This window comes from Erpetoichthys calabaricus, chromosome 14, assembly GCF_900747795.2.
Source record: "Erpetoichthys calabaricus chromosome 14, fErpCal1.3, whole genome shotgun sequence".
Taxonomy (NCBI): Eukaryota; Metazoa; Chordata; class Cladistia; order Polypteriformes; family Polypteridae; genus Erpetoichthys; species Erpetoichthys calabaricus.
Genome location: NC_041407.2, coordinates 32,197,535 through 32,213,140, shown reverse-complemented (window position 1 = coordinate 32,213,140; position 15,606 = coordinate 32,197,535). Strand labels below are relative to the sequence as shown.

Sequence of the window (15,606 nt, the reverse complement as noted above, 5' to 3'; positions counted from 1 at the left end):
AGAAATGTAAATTCTAACCCAATGTTTAAATACAAAAGTACAATGAGTAACACAAGAACTATCAAATATTAGGCAAGTGAGTTGGAGTTGCGGGTAGTGGAGCATAATTATGATATTATACCAATAACAGAAACCTGGGTAAATAATTAAGATGGGCATGAGTATAACATAGAAAGATAGACATTGTTAGGAAGGATAGACAGAACAGAAAAGGAGTTGGGATTGATGTTTATTTCAAACAGAATTTAAATGCAAGTCCTATTCATCTGGATGATGAGCCCCATCTTAGTGAGGACATGTTGCTTTGCCTGTAAAGCATTAGGGAAAGAGGTCTTATTTTAGGAGAATGTTATAGACCACCCAATGCAGACAGTAATTTCAATGCACATCTTTTTATTAATATTTAAAAGGCAAGTTTACAGGAGGATATTATAGTCACAGGGGGTTTTACCTGCTGAACATTAACTGGGATAACCTTGCAAATAGCAGAGCACAAGAATATGGGGTTTTAGAAGTAATCAGCAACTGGTTTTTAACACTATGTTTGAGCACCAGAGTGGGGTGAATCCTGTCTAGGTTTAGTATTATGTAATAATCAAGATAGAATTGAGTGTGTAGAGATGATTGAACAATTAGGATCTAATGATCATAATATAATACAATTCTCAGCGTTTTAGAAGAGTGTGGATGCAAACACTAAAACTATTAAGTTTGACTTTGGTAGGGCAAATTTTGAGCAGATGCAGAGAAGTTTAGTGGGGATGGACTGGGATAAGCTTTTAAGTGTGGAGACAGTCGAGGAGTAGTGGAACAGATTTGAAAAGATTTTACATGTAATGCAGTACAGGTACATACCTAAATTTTGAATTATTGAGAAATTTAAAAAACTGCAGTAGATTAATAAAGACTTAAAAAAAAGTTGCAAAGGAATAAACAGCTGTATAAGGTTTATAAGATTAATGACGCCAATGTGAATTGTATAAGAACATAAGAGCAACTGTTAAGAAGTATATTAGGGAAGCTTAAAGGCAGTTTGAGAGGAATAGCAGATAAGGAAAAAGATGACTCAAAGAGATTCTGTCAGTATTTTAGTAGTAAAAGAGCAGTCAAGGAGGTGGTGAAGTGCATCAGGTATAGTAAAGGAGATTTAGAAAATATTGACCAGGAAATAGCAGATGTTCTAAACTTGCATTTTTCTGAAGTCTTCACATGTGATGAAGTAGATAACCTCCCAGCGGTCAAAGGGACTACTAAGAAGGTACTGAGTGATTTAGAAATTTAGAGGGAAAGTACTGCTTAGATTAAATAAGCTGAAATCAAACACATTACCAGGACCAGTTAATATTTACTTTCGAGTTCTTAAGGAGGTTAGCGAGTATATATATAAACCCTTGACTCATATTTTGAGTCACTGTGCACTGGGGAAATTCCGAAGGACTGGAAAATGGCAAGCATTATCCAATTATATAAAAAGGGTGACCAGCAAGATCCAAGCAGCTATAGGCCAGTAAGCTTAACGTGCATCACAGGAAAATTTAATGGAAGTAATTATTAAGAAAAACATTTAGCAACACATGGCAAGAACAGGAGTTTTACTGAACATGGGATTGGAAGGGGGAGGTCGTGTTTTACCAAAATGCTGGATTTCTATAAGGATGCAACAAAAGGATATGATCAAAGCGGAGCATTTATATTATTTATCTTGACTTTAAGATAGCATTTGTTAAGGTGCCACATGAAAGGTTGGGCATCAAAGTAAAAGAAGTGGGAGTTCAGGGTATTGTTTGTAAGTGGGTGCAGAATTGGCTCTGACACAAGAAGGAGAGGGTTATGGTACAATGAACCAAATCAGAATTGTCTGAAATTAAGAGTGGTATTCCATAGGGAACAGTTCTGGGGCTTCTGATATTTTTAATATATGTAAAAGATTTAGATAGGAATTTAAGCAACACGCACTTTAAGTTTGCAGATGATATCATGATATGTGGATTGGGAGATTATTTGAAATCCATTGAGTCATTACAGCGGGACTCAGACAGCATGGAGGCTTGGGCAAATTTATGGCAGATGAAATTTAATGTCAGTAAATGTAAAGTATTACATGTAGGAAGTAGAGAAAAGCCAAGCAAAATGACACCTTTTATTGGCTAACTAAAAAGATTACAATATGCAAGCTTTCGAGGCAACTCAGGCCCCTTCTTCAGGCAAGATGTAATCTTTTTAGTTAGCCAATAAAAGGTGTCATTTTGCTTGGCTTTTCTCTACATTCATAATGGCTAACACGGTACAACACCCTAGTACTACATGTAGGAAGTAAAAACGTTAGGTTTGAATACACAATGGGAGGTTTGAAAATCGAAAGTGCGCCTTGTGAGAAGGATTTAGGAGTCGTAGTGGACCCAGCACTATCAATTTTCAGACAGTGTTTAGAAGCCATTAAGAAGGCTAACAAATGTTAGGTTATATAGCGCAATGTGTAGAGTACATGTCCAGGCTTAAAAATGGACATAGCAGCACCAGAAAAAGTCCAAAGAATAGCATCTAGGCCGATTCTAGGGCTACATGGGATGAATTATGAGGAAAGATTAAAAGAGCTGAGCCTTTTCAGTTTAAGCAAAAGATGATTAAGAGGAGACAAGATTGAAATGTTTAAAATGTTGAAGGAAAATTAGTACATTGCATTGGAACTGTTATTTTAAAATGAGTTTCTCAAGAACACAGGGACACAGTTGGAAACTTGTCAAGGGTAAATTTCTCACAAACATTAAAGATTTTGTTTACACGAGAACCATAAACACATGGAATAAGCTACCAAGTAGTGTGGTAGAGAGTAGAACTTTAGGGACTTTTAAAACTAGACTTGGTGGGTTTTTTTTGAAGAATTAAATGGATAGGACTGGCTAGCTTTCTTAGGCTGAATAGCCTGTTCTCCTCTAGATTGTTCTAAAAGGCTAAAGTGTCTCACCCAGTTTTTTTACCACAGTTTTTGGTTTTATATATCTGCACTCAATGTTTCCAACCTTGCAGGGTTTCATTACTTTCACTTCTCCCTTAATGTGAACTTAGCTTGTTTGAACCCCTTTTATTATCAATATATTTACTGATCAATATTATTGTTTTACCTTAAATCTTTCCAGCAAGACATCACAATGAGTTGCAGACCTGGGTCAATTCAGAATCTGGAGTTTTGTACTCGTGCCTTCCATGAAGCAGCATGCACAGAGGCACTCCAGTGGTAGCATGCAGTATGGATCTATAATCTATTAAAAACCTGAGAATAATAATAATACATTTTATTTATATATCGCCATTCCCATGCCCAAAGGGTTTCCATAGAGTCTCATAAAGAAACAGCAGGTATGTGTAACATTGGAAACAGATGTTTCCTAAATAGAACATAAAAAACAGATAGATACAGCATGTACAAAGGCATTAATCAGAATAAAACACAATAGACCGGTGTAAAATACTACATACAATACTAAAAGAAAGCCTTGCAAATAACATCATTTGTGATTTAGCACTCACACACACATTATACTGAGCATCTGAACAGAGAGGAAGACTGAAAGAGGGGCAGAATGTCAGGTTAAGTTAAAAGCCTTCCTGAACAGATTCTTATCTTAGAGTGACTTTTAGTGCAATTCCTGGGAGTAATTCTGAGACACTTGATAAATACGAACCTTGAAACCTGGTCTCAAAAGTATCAGTATGAATTTCTATTTTTGGGACAAGATGATCAGAGTTTAAAATGCAGCCACTTAATTTTATTTGGTGGATCAGCTCAGTGCAGCTCTCAAAATGAAATGACTAATTCTTTCTCAAAGTCTTAAGCAAATTGATTTGATTTTTGAATGCTGAAACATGGCTACATACGTAGCTGGCTCGTGTTTTGGTCTCTTCCTTGAGCATAAGAAATTTGGCAGATTAGAGGAGATTATTCCGTCTATCTCATTTGTCTCTTTAGTAGGTTAATTGCCCCAATATCTGGTCCAGGTTATTTTAAAGGTTTCTGTTTCAACTATGTGATTTGATAATTATTTCCAGATTCACAAAACTCTTTTCATGAAGAAGTGCTTCCTTACTTCAATCTTAAATACACTTCCCCTTAATTTTTACTTTTGTCCTCAAGTATCTGTTTCGTTATTTAGTTGGAAGAATTCTGTCAGATTCACTTTATTAATGCATTTGAGAATTTTGAACACCTGAAATAGGACCCAGTATACTTTGCACTAAATACTTAAGAGGTTTAATTTCCTTAGCCTGTCAGATCAGGACATGCCCATGGATGCAAAAATGAAGTGCAAATAATGCTCCAACAATAAAAAGCATTTAATAATGTTAGATAGTAAGGATAAGAAAATATTTAGGTTTACCCTAAAGAAAAGTTCATAATGTAGCAAATTCTACAGTTCATATTATTTACCATGCTTTACACAATACAATAAAATACAATACAATTTATTTTTGTATAGCCCAAAATCATACAAGAAGTGGCCGCAATGGGCTTTAACAGGCCCTGCCTCTTGACAGCCCCCTGCCTTGACTCTCTAAGAAGACAAGGAAAAACTCCCCCCCAAAAAAAACCCTTGTAGGGAAAAAATGGAAGAAACCTTGGGAAAGGCAGTTCAAAGAGAGACCCCTTTCCAGGTAGGTTGGGTTTGCAGTGGGTGTCAAAAGAAGTGGGTCAATACAATACAATACAATACACAGAAGAGAACAAATCCTCAATACAGGATAAAAATAAAATTTTAGAAGTACGGAGCAGAATTTAACAGTAGATAATATCACATAAGAAGATTTGTATATATTTAGAGTCCTGGAGACCTCATCCATCAAGCTGCCTCCGCCATTTGGCCATTCCATGGCTGAAACAGCGCTGGGCCAGCCAATCCGATGAAAGGACCCCTCCTTCCCACGATTCCTGCGATCCTCCATCAGGGATGACTTTACCTTAGGCAGGCAAAACAACTTGACAGGTGGGCCGTGGCACCAAGTGCCACATTTGAGTACAGAGAAAAGAAATAGAATAGGTGAGGGTTAGTATCCAATTCTAACTATCATGTTACTTATGTTTTAGTGCTAATGACTAACAACAGAGATGCAGTCTGTACAGTTAATCAGCAGCTCTAGTCAGGATATGCTAAACTGAAGTAGTGATTCTTCAGCCGGGATTTAAAAGCTGAGACCGAAGGGGCATCTCTTATAGTAGCAGGCAGACCATTCCACAGTTTAGGGTCCCTGTAACTAAAAGCTCGACCTCCCACTGTTATTTTATTAATCCTTGGAATCATAAGCAGACCGGCATCTTGAGATCTTAATGTGCACTCTGGTGTGTAAGTCATGATAAGTTCCGACAAGTAAGCCGGACCTTGGCCATTTAAAGTTTTATATGTTAAAAGGAGGATTTTGAAATCTGCCCTAAACTTAACCGGGAGCCAGTGTAAGGATTTAAGAACTGGAGTTATGTGTTCGTATTTTCTTGTTCTTGTAATAATTCTTGCAGCCGCATTTTGGATTAACTGGAGGCTGTACAGAGAACAGTTTGAACATCCAGTGAACACCACATTGCAGTAGTCAATCCTACTAGAGATAAATGCATGAATTATTTTCTCAGAATCCTGTTTATTTAAAAAGCACCTTAATTTCCTAACATTTTTAAGATGGAAGAAACATGATTTGTACAACTTTGTAATATGCGCTTTAAATGACATGCTAGAGTCAAAGATAACTACTAGATTGCGGGCTGATTCAGTATAATTAATGGGGATTCCAACTGAGTTAAATGATGACAAAATATTGTTGTGATCAGCGTCATTCCCTCCAACAATTAACATCTCTGTTTTATCTGTATTTAAAGACAAGTAGTTCTCATTCATCCACTCCTTTAATTCACTAACACAACTAATTAAAGACAACATCGGAGAAACTTCATTTGATTTAAATGAAAGGTAAAACTGGGTGTCATCTGCATACGAGTGAAAATTAACATTATGTTTCCTAATGAGAGATCCCAGTGGAAGCATGTAAAGTGAAAACAATAAAGGTCCCAGTACTGAGCCCTGCGGGACACCATATTGAACTTCTGTGTATAATGATAGAGTACTGTCAGCACATTTCTATACATATTGGAATCAATTTGATAAATAAGAACTAAACCAAGCGACCACAGTGCCTGTAAGCCCAACATCATTTTCTAGCCTGTGCAGTAAAATAGAATGGCCAATGGTGTCAAATGCTGCACTTAAGTCCAACAACATAATTACAGTGGAGTTTCCTTCATCAGAGGATATCAGAATGTTGTTTACAACCCATGTTAGTGCCATTTCTGTACTATGACCAGTGCGAAAACCAGACTGGAATTTCTCAAATAAATTGTAATGCGTAAGGTGTGACTGAAGCTGACTGGCGACAACTTTTTCTAGTATTTTAGAGAGAAACGGTAAATTTGAAATAGGCCTATAATTATTTAGTATATGTGGGTCTAGGTCTGACTTTTTGAGTAATGGTTTAATGACTGACACTTTTAGTGCATCAGGTACTGTGCCATGCAATAATGAACTACTGATAATGTTTAGAATTGGCACTGCAAGAACATCCATTGCACTTTTTACTAGTTTTGTTGGCACTGGATCTAGGGAACAAGTAGTGGGCTTCATTTTAGAAATTAAAGTTAAGACTTCTTGCTCAGTTACACGATTAAAATTATTATTATGAATTCACCCCTCCTCGAACTGCCACCTTATCGTGGTGGAGGGGTTTGCATGTCCCAGTGATCCTAGGAGCTCTGTTGTCCGGGGCTTTATGCCCCTGGTAGGGCCACCCAAGGCAAACTGGTCCTAGGTGAGGGATGAGACAAAGTGCGGTTCAACATAACCTCCTATGACGAATAAAAAATTTGGACGGCGTTTTCCCTCGCCCAGAGAGGTTAACCGGGGCCCCCCTCTGGAGCAAGGCCTGGAGGTGGGGCTCGATGGCGAGCGCCTGGTGGCCGGACTTGCACCCATGGGGCTCGGCCAGGCACAGCCCAAAGAGGCAACGTGGGTCCCCCTTCCCATGGGCTCACCACCTATGGGAGGGGCCAAGGAGGTCGGATACAAGTTGGGTGGTGGCCGAAGGCGGTCCGATCCTCGGCTACAGAAGCTGGCTCTTGTGACGTGGAATGTCATCTTTCTGAAGGGGAAGGAGCCTGAGCTGGTGCGCGAGGTTGAGAGGTTCCGGCTAGATATAGTCGGACTCACCTCGACGCACAGCTTGGACTCTGGAACCAATCTCCTTGAGAGGGGCTGAACTCTGTACCACTCTGGAGTTGCCCCCGGTGGGAGGCGCCGAGCGGGTGTGGGCATACTTATTGCCCCCCGACTTGGAACGTGTACATTGGGGTTTACCCCGGTAGACGAGAGGGTAGCCTCCCTCCGCCTTCGGGTGGGGGGATGGGTCCTAACTGTTGTTTGTGCGTATGCACCGAACAGCAGTTTGGAGTACCCACCCTTTTTGGAATCCCTGGAGGGGGTGCTAGAGGGCATACCTTCTGGGGACTCCCTCGTACTGCTGGGAGACTTCAATGCTCACGTGGGCAAAGACAGTGAGACCTGGAAGGGCGTGATTGGGAGGAATGGCCCCCCCGATCTGAACCCGAGCGGTGTTTTGTTATTGGACTTCTGTGCTCGTCACGGATTGTCCATAACGAACACCATGTTCAAGCATAGGGGTGTTCATGTGTGCACTTTGCACCAGGACACCCTAGGCCTCAGTTCAGTGATCGACTTTGTGGTTGTGTCGTCGGACTTGCGGCCACATGTCTTGGACACTCGTGAAGAGAGGGGCGGAGCTGTCAACTGATCACCACCTGGTGGTGAGTTGGCTTCGATGGTGGGGGAGGATGCCGATCAGGCCTGGTATGCCCAAACGTGTTGTGAGGGTCTGCTGGGAACGTCTGGCAGAGCCCCCTGTCAGAAGTAGCTTCAACTCCCACCTCCGGCAGAACTTCGACCACGTCCCGAGGGAGGTGCAGGACATTGAGTCCGAATGGGCCATGTTCCGTGCCTCTATTGTTGAGGCGGCTGACCTGAGCTGTGGCCGTAAGGTGGTCGGTGCCTGTCGTGGTGGCAATCCCCGAACCCGTTGGTGGACACCGGCGGTGAGGGATGCCGTCAAGCTGAAGAAGGAGTCCTACCAGTCCCTTTTGTCCTGTGGGACTCTGGAGGTAGCTCATAGGTACCGGCAGGCCAAGCGGAATGTGGCTTCGGTGGTTGTTGAGGCAAAAACTCGGGCATGGGAGGAGTTTGGGGAGGCCATGGAGAATGACTTTCTTACGGCTTCGAGGAGATTCTGGTCCGGCGTCTCGGGAGGGGGAAGCAGTGCAGTGTCAACACTGTATATGGTGGGGATGGTGCGCTGCTGACCTCGACTCGGGACGTTGTGGGTTGGTGGGGGGAGTACTTCGAAGACCTCCTCAATCCCACTAACATGCCTTCCAATGAGGAAGCAGAGCCTGGGGACTCAGAGGTGGGCTCCCCCATCTCTGGGACTGAGGTCACCGAGGTGGTCAAAAAACTCCTTGGTGGCAGGGCCCCGGGGGTGGATGAGATACGCCCGGAGTTCCTCAAGGCTCTGGATGTTGTAGGGCTGTCTTGGTTGACACGTCTCTGCAACATTGCATGGACATCAGGGACAGTGCCTCTGGATTGGCAGACCGGGGTGGTGGTCCCCCTCTTTAAGAAGGGGGACCGGAGGGTGTGTTCCAACTACAGAGGGATAACACTCCTCAGCCTCCCTGGAAAAATCTATTCGGGGGTTCTGGAGAGGAGGGTCCGTCGTATAGTCGAACCTCGGATTCAGGAAAAACAGTGTGGTTTTCGTGCTGGTCGCGGAACAGTAGACCAGCTCTACACCCTTAGCAGGTTCCTAGAGGGTGCATGGGAGTTTGCCCAACCAGTCTACATGTGTTTTGTGGACTTGGAAAAAGCATTCGACCATGTCCCTCGGGGAGTCCTGTGGGGAGTGCTCCAGGAGTATGGGGTACTGGACCCCCTGATAAGGGCTGTACGGCCCCTGTACAACCGGTGTCAGAGCTTGGTCCGCATTGCCGGCAGTAAGTCGAACCCGTTTCCAGTGAGAGTTGGACTCCGCCAGGGCTGCCCTTTGTCACCGATTCTGTTCATAACTTTTATGGACAGAATTTCTAGGCACAGCCAGGGTGTTGAGGGGGTCCGGTTTGGTGGACTCAGGATTGGGTCACTGCTTTTTGCAGATGATGTTGTCTGTTTGCTTCATCAGGCCGTGATCTTCAGCTCTCTCTGGATCGGTTCGCAGCTGGGTGTGAAGCGGCTGGGATGGGAATCAGCACCTCCAAATCCGAGACCATGATCCTCAGCCGGAAAAGGGTGGAGTGCCCTCTCAGGGCTGGGAGCGAGATCCTGCCTCAAGTGGAGGAGTTCAAGTATCTCGGGGTCTTGTTCATGAGTGAGGGAAGAATGGAGTCGTGAGATCGACAGGCGGATCGGTGCAGCGTCCGCAGTGATGCGGGCTCTGCATCGGTCTGTCGTGGTGAAAAAGGAGCTGAGCCTTAAGGCAAAGCTCTCAATTTACCAGTCAATCTATGTTCCTACCCTCACCTATGGTCATGAGCTATGGGTAGTGACCGAAAGAACGAGATCGCGAATACAAGCGGTTGAAATGAGTTTTCTCCGCAGGGTGTCTGGGCTCTCCCTTAAAGATAGGGTGAGAAGCTCAGTCATCCGGGAGGGGCTCAGAGTAGAGCCGCTGCTCCTCTGCATCAAGAGGAGTCAGATGAGGTGGCTCGGGCATCTGATCAGGATGCCTCCTGGACGCCTCCCTGGTGAGGTGTTCCGGGCACGTCTAACTGGGAGGAGGCCCCGGGGAAGACCAAGGACACATTGGATGGATTATGTCTCCCGGCTGGCCTGGGAATGCCTCGGGATTCTCCCGGAAGAGGTAGAAGAAGTGGCCGGGGAGAGGGAAGGCTGGGTATCTCTGCTGAAGCTGCTGCCCCCGCGACCCGACTTCGGATAAGCGGAAGAGGATGGATGGATGGATGAATGCAATGTGAGACAGGGTCTGTTAAGCTAGTATTTGGTTTGTAGTGTGATGCAGAGATCTGGGATCTTATATTTTTAATTTTCTCATTGAAGAAGTTCATAAAGTCTGTACTACTAATATCTATTGGTATACACACACCATTGTACATTGTGTTTGCACATTTTATAGGAAGGGGCTTTTCCTCCTATGCCAAACCAGGTACACTTCATATCATTATGAGTAAAAATCAGCATGAGTTTTCAGAATATTGTGATTGTTGAATTTTTTTTCAACTTGATGATGTCTTTGACACCCACGATGGGGTGGGGAGCCAGTTGGCCTAGGTCTCCGGGGTTGTTACTATATATTTTACTTTTCTCTGTTATAATTGACTATGGACCCTCCAGAGGTTTGTTTTCATCAGGGATGCTGCTAACTGGAGTTTTTGGTTTTTTTTTCTCATCCATTGCCAACTGACCATAGTTCAACAATTAATTATTGGACAGATATTGCTGGGTTTCATATATGTTTATCAGTTTCAAACAAGTTTGTTTTCCTGTCTGTTTAATCAAATTTGTCTTTAAGTGTACTCATTATGTAATCGGTGATATGTTAAGTCTGTATTTGCATTTAATGTGAGAAATTGTCACAGTGCTGGGCACCTGCATTCAGTGAAAAACACAATACAAAAATATACTGAATTGAACTTAATTGAATTTAACTTAACAGCTTAAATGAGATCAGACATAAATGCCATCTTCATATTAGCATCATTTGTTGAAATATTTGGTCATCAAGGTTTGCCTTGCTGTGTTTCACAAGCCAAAGTTACTTCAAACCAAATTATCTACAAAAAGAGCATGAGCAATACAAGACAAACTAATTAGGTCACTTTAATACAGTATCTATTTTTGAAGTATTTACCCATATTGCTTTACATACCAAATTTTCATAATTATCGGCATAAGGGATGTTTTACAGTCCTTCCTTTGAAAATTTTCAAAATGAGATTTTATTTGACCCCACACACGTGTACAACTTAGATGGAATATCTGTCAACAGTACACTACCTTTAGTTGGTTTATTTAAAAATAGAAACAGCAAATTTTCATTCTTGTGCATTTTGTTTTATTTTAGTTAAGTTTTGGAGTAGGCATTTTTAATATCATTTTAGTTTTGATTTTTGATGCCCGGCCGGGACTCCCCTGCAGCATATGCACCAGGCGAGCAAGCATGGGAAGCGCAACATCTCCCCCTGGACGCTAGATGGCAGCCTCCCTGGGTTGCAGTGGTGCCTCGGACTCCCCCAGGGCTTCATGGGAGTTGGAGTTTTGTGCAGCCCTGTTGGATTCCGTAGGCGCCGCCAGGGGGTGCTTCAGCAGGAGCTGCTGGACCCTTCTGGACACTAATTTCGCCACACCTGGAAGTGCAGCCAGATGTCGGCAATCAAGCACCTGGAGCACTTCTGGGTGCCAAATAAAAGGAGCCAGTGGCCAGAGTCAGGTGGAGGAGGACGAGGTTGCCTGGGAGGAGTGGTGGTGCAGAGGATGAGTGGTTTGCTTTTGTGCGTCGGTCTTTTGGGACTGTGTTGGGGCTGGGGGACACGGGGAAGATGTGCCCTCCAGCTAAAGAAAATAAAAGTTAATTTATTTTATACTTGTGCCTCCATGTCCAATCTGTGTTGGGTCGGGCGCATATATAGCACCTTTTTACACTGGAAACAATTTGCCATCTGAAGATTGTTTATGGACCTTTAAAGATCTTTAAAAAAAAACACAAATAAGACCACAACGGAGATGAGGTTAGAGGGCATCATCACAAAGAGCATGTTGAGTTGCCATGGCTGCATGTGGTATAGCTCAACTATACTGTATATTCAAGTTAGAGACCTTTGCTAAAAGAAACCTGGACAACATTTCAGACTTACTACAGCATCTGCTATAGAAAACATACTTTCTAGCTGTGGTTTAGATACTAATGGTATGTTAAAGCTATACCAGTGCCTTCAAAAATATATCCTGCTACATGGGACACCAAGATTCTTGGTGGTAGATGGAAACATATTAGGATAGGTCTGTGGGGCCAACTGATTTTCATAATGCTATTTATACTTATTTCTACACATAACTAGACATAAAAACCTTAATTTACTTACCTTTGCATTCAGTAATATTGGCTGCCAGGTAGTCCTATAATAATACTTCTTTCCCGATAAAGACAATTTCCTGGAGGAAGACACAAAATAAGTATAATATAACTGTCTTCTCCACAGACATGAAGTAGTTTTGTTCTTGAGTGGCTGGTCATCCATCCAGTCATCCATATCTATCTATCTATCTATCTATCTATCTATCTATCTATCTATCTATCTATCTATCTATCTGTCTATCTGTCTATCTGTCTGGACAGAAAGACAAACCGACATACTCCTAACTTAAATTCCAAGAAGACCATGCCATATAGACAGACTCCAACTTAATAATATCCAAGAACACTATGATGCATTGATTTAAATGAGTTCAAAAATGGGCAAAAAAAAAAAAAAAAGACCACAATACAATGTAGAACATGGTCACTGCCATGACAGTCACATTCAGGCTCTGAGGCACTGGAATGTTAAGTTGCATCCTTGTCTTCCAAATTAATACTTTCCCACAGAATAGGAATTAAATTCCTATAGAACATGAATTGAAGTAATAATACTTTCATTATTAGTATTAAAGAAAATGCAGAGGCTAGTAATCATAGTTTTTTTAAGAAGCCGTGGTCAAGTATATTTCATAGACATCATGGTTTCTCTACAGATACTGAAAGATGTTGTGGAATATTTTCACATTGGGAATTCATTGCATCCATGGCCTATAATAAATTAGATTTATTAATTTTGCTGACTCTTGTACAGTTTTTTTTAATGAATCCCAGAAAATCTGTAATCTATACTTTTGAAGACCAAGAAATTGATCCATTTCCCAAATTAGCCAAGAAACCACCCAGGCCAGGAGTTTAATGATGCACATAATAAAAACATGTAAAGTGGGTTTGCAACCATCTCTTTGTACTTGACTTATCTCAAGGAGGTATTAACAATGTTGAGGTCACTGATTCTTTCATTTAATGATGGCCAATTCTGACATTCTCTTATAATGCACTGTATTTCCACCTTTTCTGAAAGATTTTTGTCACTCCTATAGTGATGATCAAAGTTCCATTACTGTTTCCTTCAGCTCTTTTTGCTTATAGTTATACTGATGGTTCAAATATGTGATATTGTTTATCTCCAAGCTTGATTTCTGCAAAGATCTCATGGTTTGGACTTAGTGGTATTTTTCACCATCTTAGGTAACCCAATAATCATATGCTTTCTCATTACGCTCTATTTTGCCTACTGTGTTGCAGTAAAGTGAGGTTCAAATTTTTTAGCAGACAGCGATTTGTCCAATTTCCCATGTTGTTAAATATTGCTTTGAGATTAGGTCTCTTGTTTTCCTTTTTCCTCTGAAAAAAACTCCTTTAACTACTCCCTTCTAATCTGTGACAAGTCAGGAAAAGGGGAGTCCTTGTCAGAATTATACAAAAGAGTATACACCCTCTGTCTTGTTTCAACTTGAATTCACCCTCCAGTTAAACCACCAATGTAGTTCCCCATTAAACTAGAGTGTTTTTCACCTCCACTTCCTTCCTTTTGTCCCTTTCAACACTCTGAAGGTAAGGTTTTAACTGCTACTTGTTGTCTCATGAGTGGCATTGGGTTAAAAGACACTGACATTTTGTATCAACAAAATTTTAACACAAAAAAGGGAATTAAGAACAATATTAAAAAGTTCAGGTCCAAAACAATAAGCGTACTGGCTTACATGTAATACCTCGTTTAACATTCTTCCTTCTAATGGACAGACACTTGGAACCAATTCCTTAGCTTCTTACTGAGCTTAGTCCTGGTTTTATCTAAGTGCTGGCTATGGTGGAAGAGTGTTTCATACATTGTGCAAGAACTATTATGTGCTTTCTTGTCCATGTGTGACAAAGCATAGACCTTTCAAGACCAGAAACTCCTGAGTATTTTACAAGTTAATGCATTTTCAAGCTTTTGAAACACAATACAAAAACTAGTTTTCCTGTCACTTGATAAAGAATTAGCTTTTCTAACTCAACTAACAAAGTATGATAACATTTTTGTCTATTATTTACCAATCTATATATATATAAAATCCCTATGTGCGTCCAGGTGTCCGTGTGTGGGTGTCTTCTGGTGAAGTGCGCATGCGCGGGGCACGGTGCGATGCGCGATATTACTGTAAGAGAAAGTTAGAGGCGTTTTACGGAAATACAAACCAGTATTACTGCGAGAGGAAATGAAAGGTACACAATACAGTGACGCATATTACAGCCACATACAAGCCAGTATTACTGTCAGAGGAGATTAAAGGCATATTACCGACGCGAACGCCTGTATTACCGCCAGAGAAAATTAAAGGTATATTACGGACGTACAAGCCAGCGGACGTACAAGACAGTATCCTTCAATAAGGGCGCGCACAAAAAGGCGAGCCTCAAAAGGGCGACCTCAATTGGGCGCAGCGAATAAAGGCGCGCGTAAATAAAGATCTGCACCTTTGTTGCTCTTCACATATTCCAGAGCCATTTGAACTAAATTATCTACGGACGCCTTTATTCACCGCACTCAATTGAGGTCACCCTTTTGAAGCTCGCCTTTTTGTGCGCGCCCTTATTGAATAGAGCCGTACAAGACAGTATTACTGTCACAGAAAATTAAAGACACACAATACACGGCGGCAGCCCATGAAGAACGGTCGGCTCAGCAAGTAAACATCAACAAAAGAAAGGCTGAAAGAAAGAAAAATACGACCAACAAAAAGAATGAGGTCAAAGTCCCTTGCCATTTAATATAGACTGTTCCTACTAATGTTTATGCACTACTGTTCTAGCGTCCATTATTTTAACAGGCTAAATGACTAGTTTTTAAATAATGCTTCTCCATAAAACTCTATGTAAAAAAAAGTCACCATTTGTAAGCTGATATAAAATTTCATTCTGCCAAGTTGTCCCAGGTTTATCTTTTCATCATAAAGTCAGATTGCTTGAATATACAGTGAAAACATAACAATTTTGATTTTATGCCTCCAAAGACTTACGGAGGTTATTACATATTTTCTGTACAATATTTCAAAATATTCTGGAAGAGCCCTAACCTAAGCTCAAACCTGAAAATACTGTGGATGTTTTAACTTAAATCAGTTGATATACCTACTCACTGTTCACTTGTCTAGACTCCAGCAGGGTCCACTCAGTGCTGCTAATTCAAACAGGAAAATGTTTTCTTCCTTTGACGTCATCTGATTAAACTCAATTTTATTTTTAGAAACTAGCCAAAACTAATTTAATAACCTTTTCTTATTAGAATGCATTGTGTTATGTAACCAGATTATTAGTCTCTAGCATACTCTCATTCATCTAAATGTTCACAGTGGGGTGGTGGCAGTTGATCCATAAATGGGATTTATTGATGTCTTACTGTTGATAGCTTTAGTTTTTGGTGGGTTTTTT

At 41.4% G+C, this 15,606-nt stretch overlaps 1 long non-coding RNA gene across 1 annotated transcript in view; it reads left to right on the top strand.

Moving 5' to 3' along the window:
* Window positions 1–15,606, top strand: part of LOC127530144 (uncharacterized) — a 73,077-nt gene that overhangs the window by 41,704 nt on the left and 15,767 nt on the right. The gene's annotated exons all lie outside the window — the stretch shown is intronic.